Genomic DNA, 16,168 nt, shown 5'->3' with positions numbered 1-16,168 from the left:
TCCAGGGAAGTGACCTGCTCCTGCTCCTTCAACACTCTCAGCCACATAGCCGGGAGGGCTACCTTGTCCTGAGCCCAGCTGAGCCAGGCCCTTGGAGTATTTAGGCTTCTTCCTATCATGCACAGTCATGAGGCCTCATGCATATGTATGAATTATTCCTATTCTAGGCTGAGTTAGGCAGCAGTTTCCAGCTAGCCCCTCCTCAACTCAGGGACCCTCCTGTGCTCTAGGACCTTCTTATCTGCTAGGGTTCCTGGGCTGTGGCCTCTCCTCTTACTGGTGAAAAAGAATGAATTTGGAATTTCCACCATCACCACCAAATTGAGAGGATGCAGATACTGACTCCAAGAAGAAGGACAGGAAGAAAGAAGTCCTTTGGGCCACAATGACATAATGGGACGTAATGAAGGAAGCTAAAGGGCGGCAACCCCCACCCTGACGGGCGCCAGACCCATCGCAGGCTGGCCAAGCAAATCCACACGCAGAAGTTTCCTGCCTCTTGTCAGCTCCCTGACTCTTCTTTCAAAGTTCTGCTAATTTTCAGGGATTTCAGAGATGGGACTTTTGAAACAATTAAGTTTCTTCCATCTTCCTTCAAACCTATCTTTGAATAAAACCTCTTTTCCTACCAATTTTCACTACAAATGTTTCTGGAACTTCGAGCATTATGACTTAGCCTCTTTCCTCCTGGCAGCCCACTGATACTGTCCTGGACCCATGGAATCGAAGGTAAGGGTACGGGTAGGCAGCCGGATGCAGGGCGGATCCCTTTTCTCCTCTGGCCACTCCTGCACCTCCGGCCATGTGGGAAGAGACACTTGTCCAACTGGGCTAGTTCCGCCTAATATTTCCCCACCACATCAGTACCCCAAGAGGGACTGAGGTAGGTCCCAGGCCACTGCAGTGACCGCTGTCTTGTCTGCCATCTACCTACTAAGTGAAGCCTTCACTATCCTGGAAGGATGTCTTAGGGCTCTCTGTCCAGAGATGGTGACAGGGACAGGGGCAACACCTAGGTCCCCCAGGTCACCGTCCAGGGAGGCTCAGATGGTCATCTTCTCTGGGGCAGAGCTCGAGGCGCCTGCACAGCAGCTCACACCCACGCACTCCCTGGCGCCTGCTTCTGCTCAATAAAGAGTCGTTAATGGACTAAAGTGAATTAGAGTCATTAACGCTGTTATCAGAGGCAGGACGAGGCCGGCGCCTGCCCTCCAGGCCCAGCCCTCAGTCTGGGGAACTTGGTCAAGGCCTTCACCATCCTGAGCCTCAGGTTCCTTAAACGGGGGCACAACATTTCCCTCCTCAGAAGGCTTCCCATCACTTACTGGCCAAGACACCCATGCTCCTCAGGTTGGCATTGGAGGCCTCCTGACGCAGCTCCTTCCCCACCCACTCAGGTTCCAATGTGTTCGCTCACACACGCAACAGGATGTCCATGTTTAAAACAGCCTTCGCAGGCACCGTTCCCTCTGAGCAGAGGCTCACCCTGCCCCGGTGCACTCCATTCCTGAGAAACCTCGCAAACCCTGTGCCAAAGTTAGCTCCTCCAGGGAGACTTCCCTAAAGCAGTCTCCTTCTCTGGTGTCACCTGCAGGAGCCACGCAGGTGGGAGGTTATGTTTTGGACAAATTGAAAAGAAGCCCCAACTTCCCTATTCCTCAGCATGTCAAAAGGAGAGCAGGGACGCCGGGCCCAGGGGTCGGCATCCCTGCCACCTGCAATGCTGTTGTCTACTGAGATGTCTGCTCCCCACCAGGCTGCTGTCCCCACAGGGAAGCCAGATCGGTCTCACCCAGGGCTCAGCACACAAGGCGGCCTTCTGGGAGAGGTGGAGCAGAAGTGGAAGGGGTAATTTCAGGTGTTCCTTCCAACCCTGTCCCCAAAGTACCAAAAAGCAAGAAAAAAAAAAAAAAAAAGACAATAAAAAGAAGGGACAGAGGCAAGGACACAGCCCCTCCTCCCCCTCCCCACCACCTCCTTGTCCTTGCTCAGCCCCTTCAGAATCACTTAAATTTTACAGATTTTTCTTCTGTAATTGCAGCTCATGTGGGGAGGAGGGAAGGAGAACACCAAAGTTGGGGATCTCTGGCTGCCACCTTGCAGAAGCTCGGAGCCCTGAGGGACAATGGGAGGGAGGTTTTTAGGCAGGAGAACAGCATGTATGTCTCTCTCTCTCTCTTTCTTTCTCTCTCCCCCATCTCTCTCTCAGTAATATGCCTCCAGTTCCCCAGCTCCAAGATACACCTCAGTGGGGCCTCTCCAAGCCAAGGGGAATTTCTTGGCCTAAGCAAATAGACCTCTCCCTTCTCCGGCCCCTAGTGAAGGAATTGTTTCCTGAATAATCGATTCAGTGGCCATTTATGGAGACCCTTTTGTGTGCTGGCCACTCTGCTCAGCCACTGCTTCTGACCCTCACAACCGCCCTTGCCATTAGATATTCCGTAGAGGAGGAAACTGGGTCCCGAAAGGTTAAGTGGTTCCCCACTAGGGAGTGGGGGGCCTTCCCATCAACCCATCCTGCCTCCCACCCAAGTGAGTCTGTCCCCCTGAGCCACTGACAGCCCCTCCTCACTTGAGGAACTCTTGGGCTTTTGCACCATTGTCCCTGCTGCCCTGTAGGGGACACATCTCTCCTTTTTCTTTCTATGCTGTGTATGAACAATGCAGCGTCACCAAAATCATCCCCCTGAACATGCAGGAAAGTGGAGAGGGTCAGAAGGAATTTTATTTCAAGGGATGTAAAAGTTCAGCAGGAAGGTACCAAAACACAAGCCGACATATATATATATATATATGTCATCAATGGACCTTTATTTTTTATTTATTTATATGGGGTGCTGAGAATCAAACCCAGTGCCTTGCATGCTAGGCAAGCGCTCCGCCACTGAGCCCCAGCCCCAGCCCCCACAAAGCCTACTAAAAAAGATCATGATGACCAAGTTTCTAATCCACTGAAGTAGTAGTGTCCTGTCCAGGGCAGGCAGGACCAAGTGCCACTGGACCTGGCTTTGTGGTCTTAGAATAGCCTTGCTTTCCAAGTCCTTGAAAGAGAACTGGACCCTGAAGAATAAAATAACCCGAACTCCAGCCTAGGCCAAGGTTGATTCCCTCTCAGTCCAGAGCCCTATTTGGATTTCTCAGGTTTGAAGGGTGGGTGGCTCCCTATCCACCGTCTCCACCCCACCCTAAGGCTCTTGGCAGCAGGATGGACAGTGATGACTTTAGCCTCTAAAAGCGCGGGAGGAGGCGCGCTGCCCTGCGTGTGTTGTTCCTGCCCGGCCCCAGCCCTGGGTGCAGCCCCGCACCTGGCCTGGAGTGGGAGACCTGGCGCAGGCGTTCCTCTACCCTCGGGAGCAGCCAGGGCAGCCGGGAGGCAGTTTTTCAGGACAGAAACAAAAGGCAGCCAGGTAAGGTCTGGCAACGCATTCATTCATTATTTATTAAACACCTACTGTGTGCCCAGCAGTGGCACTGGGGACACAGTGACAAACAAAACCAATGAAAGTTCCTGCCTTGGTCGATTTTACAGCCCAGCGCAGCAGTAAATGCAGCAAATGTTTTCTGTAAAAGGTCAGAGAGTAAATATTTCAGGCTTTGTGGGCTACATATGGCCTCTGTTGCATATTTATCTTTGTTTGTTTTCTTGTGATCCTTTAAGAATGTAATAACTATTCTTAGTTCATGGCCTATCCAGAAACAGGTGGCTGGCCGGGTTTGGCCCACAGGCTGTAGTTTGCCAACCTCTGGTCTGGCAATGCTCTCCAGTCAAAAAAGAGTGGAAGCCACATAGTGAGATTTAAATTTCTACTACCCACATTAAAAAAGTAAAGGTAATATGACACTGATTTTAATAAGACAGCTCATCTAAGCCAATATATCCATAATATTATCTTTTTAACACGTAATCAGTATTTTCAGATTAATGAATTCTTTTACATTCTTTTTGCACAGTTTTTAAAATCCACCGTGTCTTTTATACTTACGGCACATGGCTCTTCAGACAGGGCACATTTCTTGTGATCAAACAGCTACCCATGACTCCTGGCCACCGTATTGAACAGCATAGTCCGAGTGGAAAAAACAGACAATGAACAAGATAAATAAGTAAACTACACCAATATTTGAAGGTGATCAGAGTCATGGAGGAAAATGGCAGGGAAGGGAGAGGGAGTCCCTTTGATTCCTGGGTCACTCTGAGGTCTGGGGATTCCACTGAGGTCGAGGATCATCTAACTCTCAGGAAGGAGGCAGGGAAGCAGTCTGCAAACATGTAGTGGGCAAGAATTGAGAGGTGCCATCATGCCCAACCCCTGCCTGTGGCATGAGATCCCTTCCCAGCCCCTTGACTGATGACAGGAAGTGCTCCTTAGTCCTTTCCCTGACGGAGAGCTCACTGTCTCCCCAGATAGACTGTTCCTCCCCGCTGGGGTCTCATTTTACCCTTCCTTCTCCTTGACTTTGCACTCAAAGTAACGTGTTTGTCTCCTTTTTTTTTTTTTTTTTTTTTTTTGGTACTAGGGGCACTTAACTGCTGAGCCACATCTCCAGCCCTTTTTTTGTATTTTATTTGGAGACAGGGTCTCACTGTGTTCTCAGGGCCTCACTAAATTGCTGAGGCTGGCTTTGAACTCATAATCCTCCTGCCTCAGCCTCCTGAGCCGCTGGGATTACAGGCGTGCACCACCGTGCCTGGCTCCATTTTTTGTACTGTGATAAGGTAACATAAAATTTACTAACCATTTTTAAGTGTATAGTTCAGTGGTGTCAAGTACATTCATATTGTTGGAGTGATAGTTTTAGGAAGAAAATGTTTTCATGTTAAAATTCTTCCGTGACTCCCCACTGCTCTTAAGGTAAAGACCAAGGTCCTCACTGTGGTCAAAGTGGATCCATCAGTCAGGCTGCTTTGGGCTGGAAGTAACAAAATATCCAACTAATAGTAGTATATTCCACAAAGAAATTAACTAGCATGGGAGAGTATTGGGGAACAAAATCTACCAAATTATGCTATATCTGTGTACAAATATACTGCAATGCATCCTGCTTATATACATAATGATAATGCACTAATTAAAATAATAATAATATAAGGAAGATCAGTAGAGTAGAACAAGTACATGGGAGGAGCGGGGAAGGAAGGGAGTAGGCAAGCAAACTATGTTACGTGCACGTACGAAAATGGCACAATGAATCCCACTGTCTTGTATAATTATAATGCACCAATTACAAAATATTGGCCTTAAAAAAAGAGAGAAAGAAATTAAATGAAATGGCTCATAAAACATGAATTCCAGAAATAGGCCTCAGAGCAGTAGCAGTTCAAAGATGTCCTTCTTCATCTCACCCTTTCATTGGTTCAAACTGGACCATTTCAGCCCTTTCTTGAACCAGTCGCCAGTTAGGGAATAAAACTACCAGTTAGCAACCTGGTTCCTTGATCTGCAGCCAACTGTCCAAATTGCATTGCTGGGAGAAAACAGGAGGAGCCTGTGATGCCACAGGCGACTTGTGAGGGGTCCTGCCTTCAGCTGGACCCCTGCCACACCTGCCTCATTCCTTGATCTGGCCTCCTCAGGTCCACCAAAGTGCCCCTTGTCTCTGAGTCTTCAGCATGCTGGTTCCCCTCCTTGGCTTGTCTCCCCTTCTCTGCCTCCACCCCTGTCTCAGCTTGGCTACCTTCTCTTTCTCTAAACTTAGACCAGTTGGCATCTCCTCAGGAAGACAAGGCGTGGTTCCCCAGACAAGGCTGAGGGTTCCATGAAGAAGGTCCTAGACCACAGCAGAGTCACTCCTCAGTGCCTAGAGAGCAGAACTGTGCACAGTAGGTGCTCAGTAAACACTTGCTGAATAGGAATGTCTTTGGGTACTTCTCAATATGGAGTCCTGGAGAGACTGGACAGAGTAAGGTCCCCATGCCACCCCCTACCTTCCAGAGAGTCATGCCCCACACAGGAATGGATCCTGTCAAAGACTCAGGTTCAAGGCCCAGATCTGCCTTTAACCTTGGACATGACCTTGGCTCTATCACGGATCCGACTGGCGTTTGGGATAGTAGATGGGTTAGAGTGCTGAGGGCTGAGGCAGGGAAGAAAACCCAGCGCTTTGTGGCCCAGATCACCTGCTGTCCCCTGTTCAAGGCAGGGCTAGAGGTGCCACGTGGAGCCAGGCCTCCTCAGCAGGGGAAGCTCCAGGCTGTGAGAGAGTGGGAGGCAGGGAAAGAGCAGGATTGAAATTCCATCAGGCGCTCACAGAGCCTGCTCCCGGGAGCCCCCGCGCCTTTGTTCCATTTAATCAATATGTAATTAAACTGAAATCCCAGCTTAAGAATTTCCAACAGTGCTAAGACCAGGCTTTCCGAGGGTCTGGCAGAGCACGGGCTCCTGGGTCCTCCAGCTATTAGCCCCTCACCAGCCTGGCCCACCCCCACCCCACAGGGCCTCAGGGTCACCTTCCCTGGCCTGGACTCCAGTCTTCCACACAGCTTTCTAGGGGTAATGACAGGCACCTCAGGAGGAAGGGATAATCTCACTGGACCCCTATCCCTCCCCTGGGTCAGTGGGTTCCTGGTGACCCTCTGTGACCAGATGGAGGAACTCTGAGGGGAGTAGAGCCATGGCAGGACTGGGACTCAAGCCTGCCTGTCCCATCCTGTCCCCTCCCTCCTCTGAGTGACCCAGACAAAGGCACTGACAATGCTGGTTTGTGTGTGTGCCAACAACTTCCTGGGTGCCATACAGTATTTGGACTCCTTCACACGCATTAACCCATTTAATTCTCACAACTACTCCATGAAGTTATAATTTACTCCATTTTAAGATGAGGAAACTGAAGCCCGGACCTCTCCTGGGGTTCCGGTGTTTTGTTGGTGCAGCAGGCAGAGCTTGCTCCAGAGTCCTTGAGCACTAAGGACCCCACCCCCACATGTTGGGACCTCACTGCTCAGGGCTGCCTTGGAGGGCACCGTCTCTCTGATGCCCCACCACCAGCAGCCGGCGAAGCCTCTCCCCTGTCCTTGGGCCGATCCTACCCCTGCCACATGGCCTTCCACAACCCCAGAACTTGCTCTCAGGAAAGAGGTGGACACTTTCTGGGCTTCACTCTCAGCCCCAAGGGTCCCAAGCTCTCTGTGTTCAGAGAAGTCTAGAGCCCTGCCTCAGACCAACACCGGTCAGTACAACGACCTCTGACGTGAGCCAAGCTTGCAAGGCACATGGAGTTTACACTTTGTAGTAACCTCATTTTAAAAAGAATTTAAAAAATTTAAACATAAATTTTACTTAGGCCAAGTCATCCAAAATACGATCATTTCAATGTGTCGTCAATATTAAGAATTATTCATGGAATGTCTTACATTCTTGGATCGTGCTGGGTCCCCGAGATCCAAGGTACATTTTACATTCTCAGTACAGCTCAATCCAGGCCAGCCAAATTTTGAGTTCTCAGTGACCACATGGGGCTGCTACATTGGACAGTGCAGCCAAGGACAGCCACACCCTGTGTCATGTTGGAACTCTGAGAAAGGGGCTGGGATGCCTGCTCTGGGGCCACAATCTGAACTCACTCAAGCAGGCGACATAGGGGAGAAGAACCTTAGGGAGAAATGTAAAGTGACAGGTGTTCCCACCTTTGCGGGTTTCTAGATGGAGGGCGGGGAGACAGCCTTGGGGAACTTAGGCAGGGGAGCATAGACTCCCACCCCACCCCTCCCCTGCCCGCTCATCTCTCCTCCACCCAGCAGCTGCCATTTTGAGACCTGGGGGTCTTTTGGGAGAAGAAGAGAGAGCCAAGCCCAGGGGGAGCCCTGTCTCCCCAAAGGATGGGCGAGCCCTTGGACCCAGGCAAGCAGAGATTGGGTGTCTCCCTCAGTCCAGCCCCATCTCACGCCTCCTGCGCTGGCCCCCTTCGCCGGCAGGGAGAGCCACTCTGAACAGAGTGATCTAGTAAGCATGCTGGGCCATACTCTCCCTCCACAAGACTGGGCCTGCACCCAGTTCTCCAACAGGCCTGGTCCAGAGCAGTGAAGAAGGAAAATGGTGCTGTCTCTTCAGAAAGCAGAAGCTGTACTTTCCAAATAAATCAGTGCTTCACCTTCAGAGATGTGAGAAGCTCAAACCAACTATAAACGTCTTAAGGCAACTCCCCGTGCCCAGGGAAGATTGGCCCCTGCCAAGCACATTACAGCAAGGGAAGGGCATTGGGGCCTCAAGAGCTGGGAAGCTTCTCACTGGGACTCTTGGAGTCTCTCACTCTTTTTAGAATTAACCTCACAGGCCAGGCACAGTGGCACACGCCTGTAATCCCAGCGGCTCTGGAGGCTGAGGCAGGAGGATCACAAGTTCAAAGCCAGTCTCAGCGATTTAGTGAGGCCCTGTCTCAAAACTGGGGATGTGGCTCAATGGTTAAGCACCCCTGGTACCAAAAAAGAAGAAGGAGAAGAAGATTATCCTTGCATCTTGGATTCTTCTTCCAGTTTGGTGTTGCAAAGCTACCTGGAGCCAAAGTGTCTGAGAGCGTGTTTGAAGAACTCCTACCCTGACGGCACAGAGGGCTGCCCTCGCCTTCCTTTTTCCCACTGTCCACTTTGTCTGAAGTGACTGCTCTGGCCCAGGGCCATCCCACATTTTCCAGCCAGAGAGGGTGCTCTTGGAAGATTCCCTTTTTCTTTTTTGATGCTGGGAATCAAACCCAGGGCCTTGGACTTGCCAAGCACATCTACCTCAGGCCCCAAGTCCCATTTCCTTTGCCTGGCCTTGACCACGTTTTGTGAGTATCTAAGCCCTGGGTTCTGGTGACCTAGGGTATTCTGGAAAGACACAGCTACTTACTGCTTGGCCTCCAGCTCCCACACTTCCTTCATCCCAGGCTTCCTGTGCTGTCCCCTCCCAACGCCACCACCCCACCACCTAGCCTTCTGGCCTTTGATCTTAGATCCTCCACACACCCTAATTCCTATGGCAGGAAGGTTCCTGGAAAGTCTCCTTGCCATCTCTGATACCCAGGAGGGGCTGCCCCAGAACACCCCAGAAGATTTACAGACTGTCCCCAGCTGTCCCCGAGGAAGAGGGTTCAAGAGCAGGGACACCTTTCAGTAAGTGCTCAGCTGTTCAAGAGCAAGGGTGGTGAGACCCAGCAGACAGAGCAGCTTTTGACTCGCCATGGTCTCTGATGACTCTGCCACCTAGGTCACATTCTGGGGCCACGAAGGGACAGTGCCCCCCACTTAGGTATCTGACAAAATCTGGATAACAAGCATTCCAGGCAGTCATCTGGGATTCAATAACCAGCGGGGGTGGCCCAGGCCCTAAGAGCCGGCGATGCACTGGGGAGGGTCCGGGAGGTGGGGCTGCTGAGGCCAGAGGAGAGCCTAGACAAAGAGTGGGACCAACGGAGAGGCCGGGCCAGCCAGCCCGGGAACCAAGCTGACACAGCCATCCAAGGCCTAGTCCGTCCCTCCCACCCACCCAATTGATGTAGTGAGCTGATGGCAGATTCGGGGCCAGAAAGGGTCCTGGCTGGAAGGGGAGGCCTGGAGGGAACTTCCACAGCTCAAGAAGAGCCAGACGGGAGGCACCGAGAGGAGGCAGGGAGGCCTTAGTGCTGAGCAAGGCATGTGGAGAAACTGCACTTCCTCTTTCCTCCTGGTCCTCTGGGGATGAGGACATCTCAAGTAGGATGGACCGGTCAGGGAAATCAGGACCAGAGTCCAAACACCACACTGGGACCTTGCCCATGAGGGAGGCTGGAGGCTGGGTCCAGGGGAAACAGCCAGGACAGCAAGGGTGGGCAGGCAGCAGAAGCCACTTTGATCTTCTCTGGCCACAATTTCAGAGATGCCAAAACAGTCATGGAGTCCTGGGACAGTCTTTCAGAAAGGGTGATATTCATGGAAGCATCCAGAATCTGGAGCACAGAATTGCTCAGTTCCTCTCTCTGAACCCAAATCCGCAGGGATCCTAAGCAAGCATAAGTATTTGAGTGCCAGAAAGGAACAAAGGGCCTAGAATACACAGGTGGGCAGTAGGTCGGCACTGTGACAATGACCCAGTGCAAAATGACCTGGCTGGGAGTGTGGCTGGCCAGAGCCATCCTTCGTGATTGGAGCCATAAGACAGCTAGCTGCTCTGGGGCCAAAACAACTCCTCCTGGGGATGTCCCTGAAGGCTGCTCCCCTCCTGGCCTCCTTCCCTTCCAGTCACCAACCTCTGAGGACGATCTATCAGCTGCACTGGAGAAAGGGCCAGTGGAGATGAAGAGAGGGCTAAGGAAATGTGACAACCGTCCAACTCCCAAGGGGCACCGAGCAGGGGAGGCTGGCTCCCGGCGTGACAGTCATGGTGATTAGTAGTCCCCAGCCTCCTCCCCCGATCAGGACTCCCCTCTGGAGGAGGTGGCAAAGGCTCTTCCCCCAGTTACAAAGTTGCAGCAGGAGGGTTGAGCCCTGCTTCCTGAGCCAGCCCTGTGCTCCTGGGACTTCATCTCCCAGGTCTTATCCCATGTTTTGGCTGCCACTATCTTCCCTTAGCAAGGCCAACAGGAGGGGAAGGTGGTTAACAGAGCAGGTTGGTCATTGGAGGTGATTTTGGGGATTCATTAGCCAGCAGAGGTCTGGGAGGCACTGGGAAGTACAAAGTATCACTGAGAGCCACAGGGCCTTTGCATGCCAGTATCTGGGGGCCATGGGGGATGGGAAGCTCTATGATTTAGCTCAAAAATCCCCAACCCCTTGGTCATTCAGGGTCCACCTCGTGATTTTTGCCAAACCATCACAACTATCTGTATTATTCTTTAAATCAATTAATCTAGGTAGAAAAAAATTTTTTTGTACTGGAGATTGAACCCAGGGATGCGCCACATCCCCAGCCCATGTTATTTTAAACTTTGAGACAGGGTCTTGCTAAGGTGCTCAGGGTCTTGCTAAGTTGCTGAGGCTGGCTTTGAACTTGTGATCCTCCTTTCTCAGCCTCCTGAGTCACTAGAATTATAGGCGTGTGCCACTACACCCAGCTATGAAGAACATTTTAAAATCAATAAAAGACATCTTTCTGTCAGTACCTTGAGAAAATTTTTGTAAATACAAGGCAGATATAGGATGGGAGTATAGCTCAGTGGTAGAGTGCTTACCTAGCATGCCGGAGGCCCTGGGTTCAATCCCCTGGACTAGAAAAAAGGATGAGAAGAAGAAAGTAAATATAAAACCAAATGTGGGTCAATGATTAGAAACAAAACCAAGTTCCAAAACATCAACTTGGCAGAGGAGCCAGGAATCCTTGAGTTTGAAAGCTGTTGTTTCAGTCCAGGGGAGGAGCTCTGGGAGGGTTAGAGGAGTTGAAGTCACAACAGCACCAATGCGAGACTTTTTTTTTTTTTAAGTCAACAACTTATATTGCCAGTCACATATTTTATAAAAAAAAAAAAAAGAAAGAAAGAAAGAAAAAAGAAAAGGAAGGAAGAAGGAGGAGGATCGAAAGTTCAAAGCCAGTCTGAGCAACTTAGGCCCTAAGCAACGTAGTAAGACCCTGTCTCAAAACATTTTTTAAAAAAGGACTGGGGATGTGGCTCAGTGGTTAAGCACTCCTGTGTTCAATCCCTGGTACCAAAAAAAGAATTTAAAAAAAAATCACCTCCCCTGCTGCCCATCATTCATCACCTGTTCTGCCTTCACTCATCCAAAAAAACCACCATCATCTCTCACAGTGGCTATTGCAAAGCCCCCGATGATTTCCCTGCTTCGGCCCCTGTATTTGGTCCCCACAGCAGCCAGAATGATCTATTAAAACGAGCCAGATCCTGTCACGCCTCACCTCGGAGTGCAAGTGGCTCCCACTCACTTGGAGTAAGTCCTTCTGTGACCTGGGACCCCACTGCTTCTCTACCTTCTCTCTCCATCTCCCAGCCCCCTCCAGGGCCCTGACCCCACCAAGGGCCTGGCACTTGCTGACTCCTCTGCCCAGTTACCTTCTCCCCAGGGTCCTCATGACTTCCTCCCTCCCCTCCTTCAGGTCTTTGTTCTAATGTCCCCCTCACTCCGTTGCAGCACTTCCTGGCCACCTTCCCCACCTCCACCGGGACTTCCTGGTCTCCTCCTCAGTTCACTTATGTCCTCAGTGTTTATCAACATCTATCCGACATTGGTATAGTTCACTTACCTGTGTGATGCTTCACTTTGTTGAGGGCCAAGAACTTTGTCTGCTTTGTTCACTGTCGTGTCCTCAGTGTCTGCAAGGTCTTTGTGGGATAGACAAGTGTCCCTTAGCCCTTTGTCAGCAGAGGGAAGCAGTTTTGCTGCTAGTATCCCATGTTACAGGTGAGAAAATAGAAGCTGAGGTCACAAGCCAATCAATAGTGGAGGCGGGATTTGAAGACAGACTTTGAAACTTGTGCTTTTTACAAAATGTGATTTCATTCAGGCCCCTGGTGAAATACACAGTGACCAGATCCTTGCCCAGAGTTAACAGAAGGACAGGCCCAGTGAGGACTTGTGTCTCCAGTTAGAAATAAATTACAAATTCAATGCAGAGCTGTCCCTGGAGGTGACAGGCCTCACGCCTCCACAGACATCCCCGCCCAGGGACCCCCAGGACCTCGGGGAGCCCCTCTTCATGCCCTCAGTCTATCTTCCAGATCCTGCACACCTGCAGCCACTTCCCCAGAGTTCCCACCACTTGAAGGATGACTCTGGCAGACCCCAAGGCCACCTTGTCACAGAGCTGGGAGGCGTCCTTCTGGTAGAAAAGCCCTTGCCAGAACTTGCCTAGGGGAGTGGCACCAGCGCTCCAGGAATCACAGGAAGCACGAAAGTGTCCCACAATTCGCATCTTTTCCTCTCGGCAGCTTCCTTGGGTTATAATGAGAAGCTTTGCCTCATCCCCAGCCAAACTCCCCGGAAGTGACTGAGCCCCTGGACCCTGTACCCGCTAGGCGAGCACTCTGCCACCCAGCTCGTCCCCAGCCCTTACAACATGTCTGTTAAGCAGTTCGTTGGCCTGTTGTAGGGAGCCTCTGTTTGCACCATTGCCCAGAACCCACAAATGCTAGGGTGGACCTGGAGAGGGTGCCTGGGGCTTTAGGCCCAATTCCCTGTTCCCTGAGATGACCTCTCTCAGCAGTAGGGCACAGCAGCCCCTCTACAGGTGAGCTACCAGCAGGCTCCAGACTGCGGAGTCTCCCAACTCATAGGGATTTGAGGTCAGCCATCAAGGCCCATCGTACAGATGGCCAAACTGAAGCCCAGAGTGTGGCAGGGATTTGCCCAATGATGCATGCAAACCCCGTGAACAGGCATGCGTGCGCGTGCAAGCGTAGGGCGCCGAAGTGTATGAGAAGAGTGAATGCACACACGGGCGTGGGTGTCCACGAGCACGTGGATGTGTGGATGGGTGGGTTTTTTTCTTTTCCACATTTTTTCTGCATCAGGGAAGATCCATCATTTCCTTTTCCTGTGATTTGACCTGATTAAAATTTTTATTGGATTTTGCAAAATAATTTCATATACAACATTCCCCAAGGGCCCTGCTAGAGGAGGTGATGGCAGAAGATAGTGTGAAACGAAGGGTTGGGGAGCTACTAGGAGAAGCAGAAGCGACAGGTAGATTCAGAAAGAATTGGAGTCAGAAAATAATTCCCTCCCTGCTGACGTGATGGGGGTGGGGCAGGCTGAGCGGGGGCGGGGGTGAAAGTTGTGCCACTTAAGCCCAGCTCTCGGGGGCTGCAAGTGGGGACGCTGATGTAAGATAACGTCAGATGGCCCTGGTCCACTAAAGGGCCTTGCTGGGGACAGAGGACAGGAGTAGACCACAGGCTGCAGGGACAGAGGATGGACAGACACTTGTATATCCGCCAGGCATCCCAGGGCTCTGGTCCAGTGCTGAGCTGGAAATGCCAGTCTGCAGGTGCACTGGTGTCCCAGGGCCACAGCCAAGTGAGCCTCCAGATGGCAACAGGCATAGGCAGAGCCTCCTCCTGCCATTGTGACCATACTCTGGTCAGCGACTTGCAGTTCACCTAGCCTGGCTCAGTCACACACTGACTGAGTGACCTTGGGAAAGTCATCTAACCTCTTCGGCCTCAGTTATCTTAACAGATGAGGCATGGGAGTGTTGGGAGGACTTCAGGAAATAATACATGCCTTTAAAGGACCTGGCACGAGTGCGTGCCTGTCCATGGTAGCTGCTATTTTTGTGGTTTCTATTGTCACTCGTTCATTCGTTCGTTGATCCTACAAGCTCCCGTTCCTTCTACCTACTCTCAGCGGGGCTTTGGGGATCCAGCAGTGAAAAGCACTTGACCTAGAGAGGCTTGCCTTCTGGAGGGATGCCAGCTCCAAAGGAAACAAGAAAGTAAGACAAGTCGTGCTTCAGATGGTAACTGGGGGAGTTGCGGTGAAATTGAGATAGACAAGTGGGCAGGGGAGGCCTCACTGAGGTGGCCCTTGAATATAGATGCAAAGGGGCGAGGCATGCCGTGCATGATGGAGCACGCCTGTAATCCCAGCAGCTCGGGAGGCCGAGGCAGGAGGATCGCAAGTTCAAAGCCAGCCTCAGCAACTAGCAAGGCCCTAAGCGACTCAGTGAGACCCTGTCTCTAAATAAAACATTAAAAGGGCTGGAGATGTGGTTCAGTGGTTGAGTGCCTCTGGGTTCAATCACTGGTATCAAGAAAAAAAGGTGGGGAGAGGTGAGGCTGTGAGTCCTGTAGATCCTGAGCCCAGAAAATCTGAGGTCAGGGAACAGCAAAGGTCCTGGGTGGACATGTTTGCCATGTAGGAAGAACATCAAAGAAGCCAGGGTGGAGGGTGCAGTGTGAGTGGAGTAGGGACGCAGGGCAGGAGGGTAAAACTCGAGGTCAGAGACGGATGCAACCAAATCAATAAGACTATGTAAGCCACTGTGAAGACTTGGCCTTTCCTCCAAGTGTAACAGGAGCCACTGTAGAGTTGTCCTTCTCCCCATCAGAAGCTTGAGTAGGAGCATGTCCCCTTCTCTGCCCCACTGAGCCAGGTACTTGCTCCCCGCAAGACTAGATGGATCCACCAGAGTTATTTACAGATTCCCCAGAGGCAGCTGTTACTGCAGCAGGTGAGAAATGGGGTGAGGCCTGAGGAGGCCCAGGCCACAAGACGGCATGGCCGAGTTGCCCCTCCTGTCCAGGCCTCCTGCCCTTCCTTACCAGCCCCCTGGCTGTCCTGGGAGGGTGGGGAGGTAGGGAATGGAGAGAGGGGTGGCCACCAGAGAACAACCTGACAAGGCTCCAGAGGCCTGGGGCGCGTGGATTAGACAACCACAAATGCGCAGAGCACCCGGATTGGTAGGGGCTGGGGGCAGGGGGCCTGGGGAGCTGAGCAGGGCATGGCCCCTGCTTGCAGGGGGTCTGGAAGCCTGCAGGAACTTAGAGGGGATCCCATAACCATTTCAGAGTAGGCGCTGTGGTTCCAAAGTGTAGGTTGAATTGGAAAGACCAAGAGAGAGACCCACTGAGGCATCCCAACAGAGATGGGGTTCAGGAGTGGAGCAGGATAGGAGTGCAGCGCGGGAGCCTCTGGAACAGAGACTACTGCCTGAGCCAGAGGGAGGAGCCAGGTTCGAGCTGGGGTGACCAGGGGGAAGCTATCGGCCGTCCCATCTGGGGACTGAGATGGGGACAGAAGATCTGAAGGGAGGGGAGAAGTCAGGTGGGGCTTGGGCATGTACATCTGAGCATTTGGGGCTCCACTCGGACACATCTGCCAGAGGCAGTGGAGCAGGTTGACGTTTGGGCCTTCTTACCCTGAAGCCCTGGCTTCCTCTTGACTGGTCTGTGTCACCTTTTCACCCTACCCCCACAACCCCCCAGCTCTGCCAGCCTCTCTCTGCCTTATCTGAGTTCCCCAATAGAAAGCCCTGGACAAGAAGCCAGTAGAAAGGATTTTGCCAAGGGGAGTTATTTTTATGAAGTGCCCAGAAATCTTTAAAAATAGGCAAAACCCATGGGGTTGCATGCCTTCTAGGGTCTCACTAATTCAAGGAATGGGGGCACAGACCAGCCTGGCTGGCCCAAATATTTGCTGCGTTGCTGGGTAACCATCAGTGGGCCCTGCAAGCTGGCATTTACAGAACTGAGGACTTGGAAGCAAATTCACACACCAGCCCAGGACCTGAGTCCAGAAACTGCGGAGTGAAGCCCGGAAGCGTCC

General features: G+C 51.8%; 1 long non-coding RNA gene across 1 annotated transcript; it reads right to left on the bottom strand.

The window, feature by feature from the left end:
* Positions 1-3,474: 3,474 nt before the first annotated feature.
* LOC124974950 (uncharacterized) lies at positions 3,475-12,287 on the bottom strand. Its single transcript, XR_007106835.1, has 4 exons — positions 12,147-12,287; positions 11,122-11,157; positions 3,984-4,041; positions 3,475-3,561 (listed from the first exon to the last, which is right to left on the bottom strand). It is a non-coding gene; the product is annotated as an uncharacterized LOC124974950 (long non-coding RNA).
* Between the last annotated feature and the right edge of the window lie 3,881 nt (positions 12,288-16,168).

This window comes from Sciurus carolinensis, chromosome 2 (genome assembly GCF_902686445.1).
Source record: "Sciurus carolinensis chromosome 2, mSciCar1.2, whole genome shotgun sequence".
In the NCBI taxonomy this organism is placed as follows: domain Eukaryota; kingdom Metazoa; phylum Chordata; class Mammalia; order Rodentia; family Sciuridae; genus Sciurus; species Sciurus carolinensis.
Note: the sequence above shows the minus strand (reverse complement) of the source record. Positions and strands in the feature narration are given on the sequence as shown.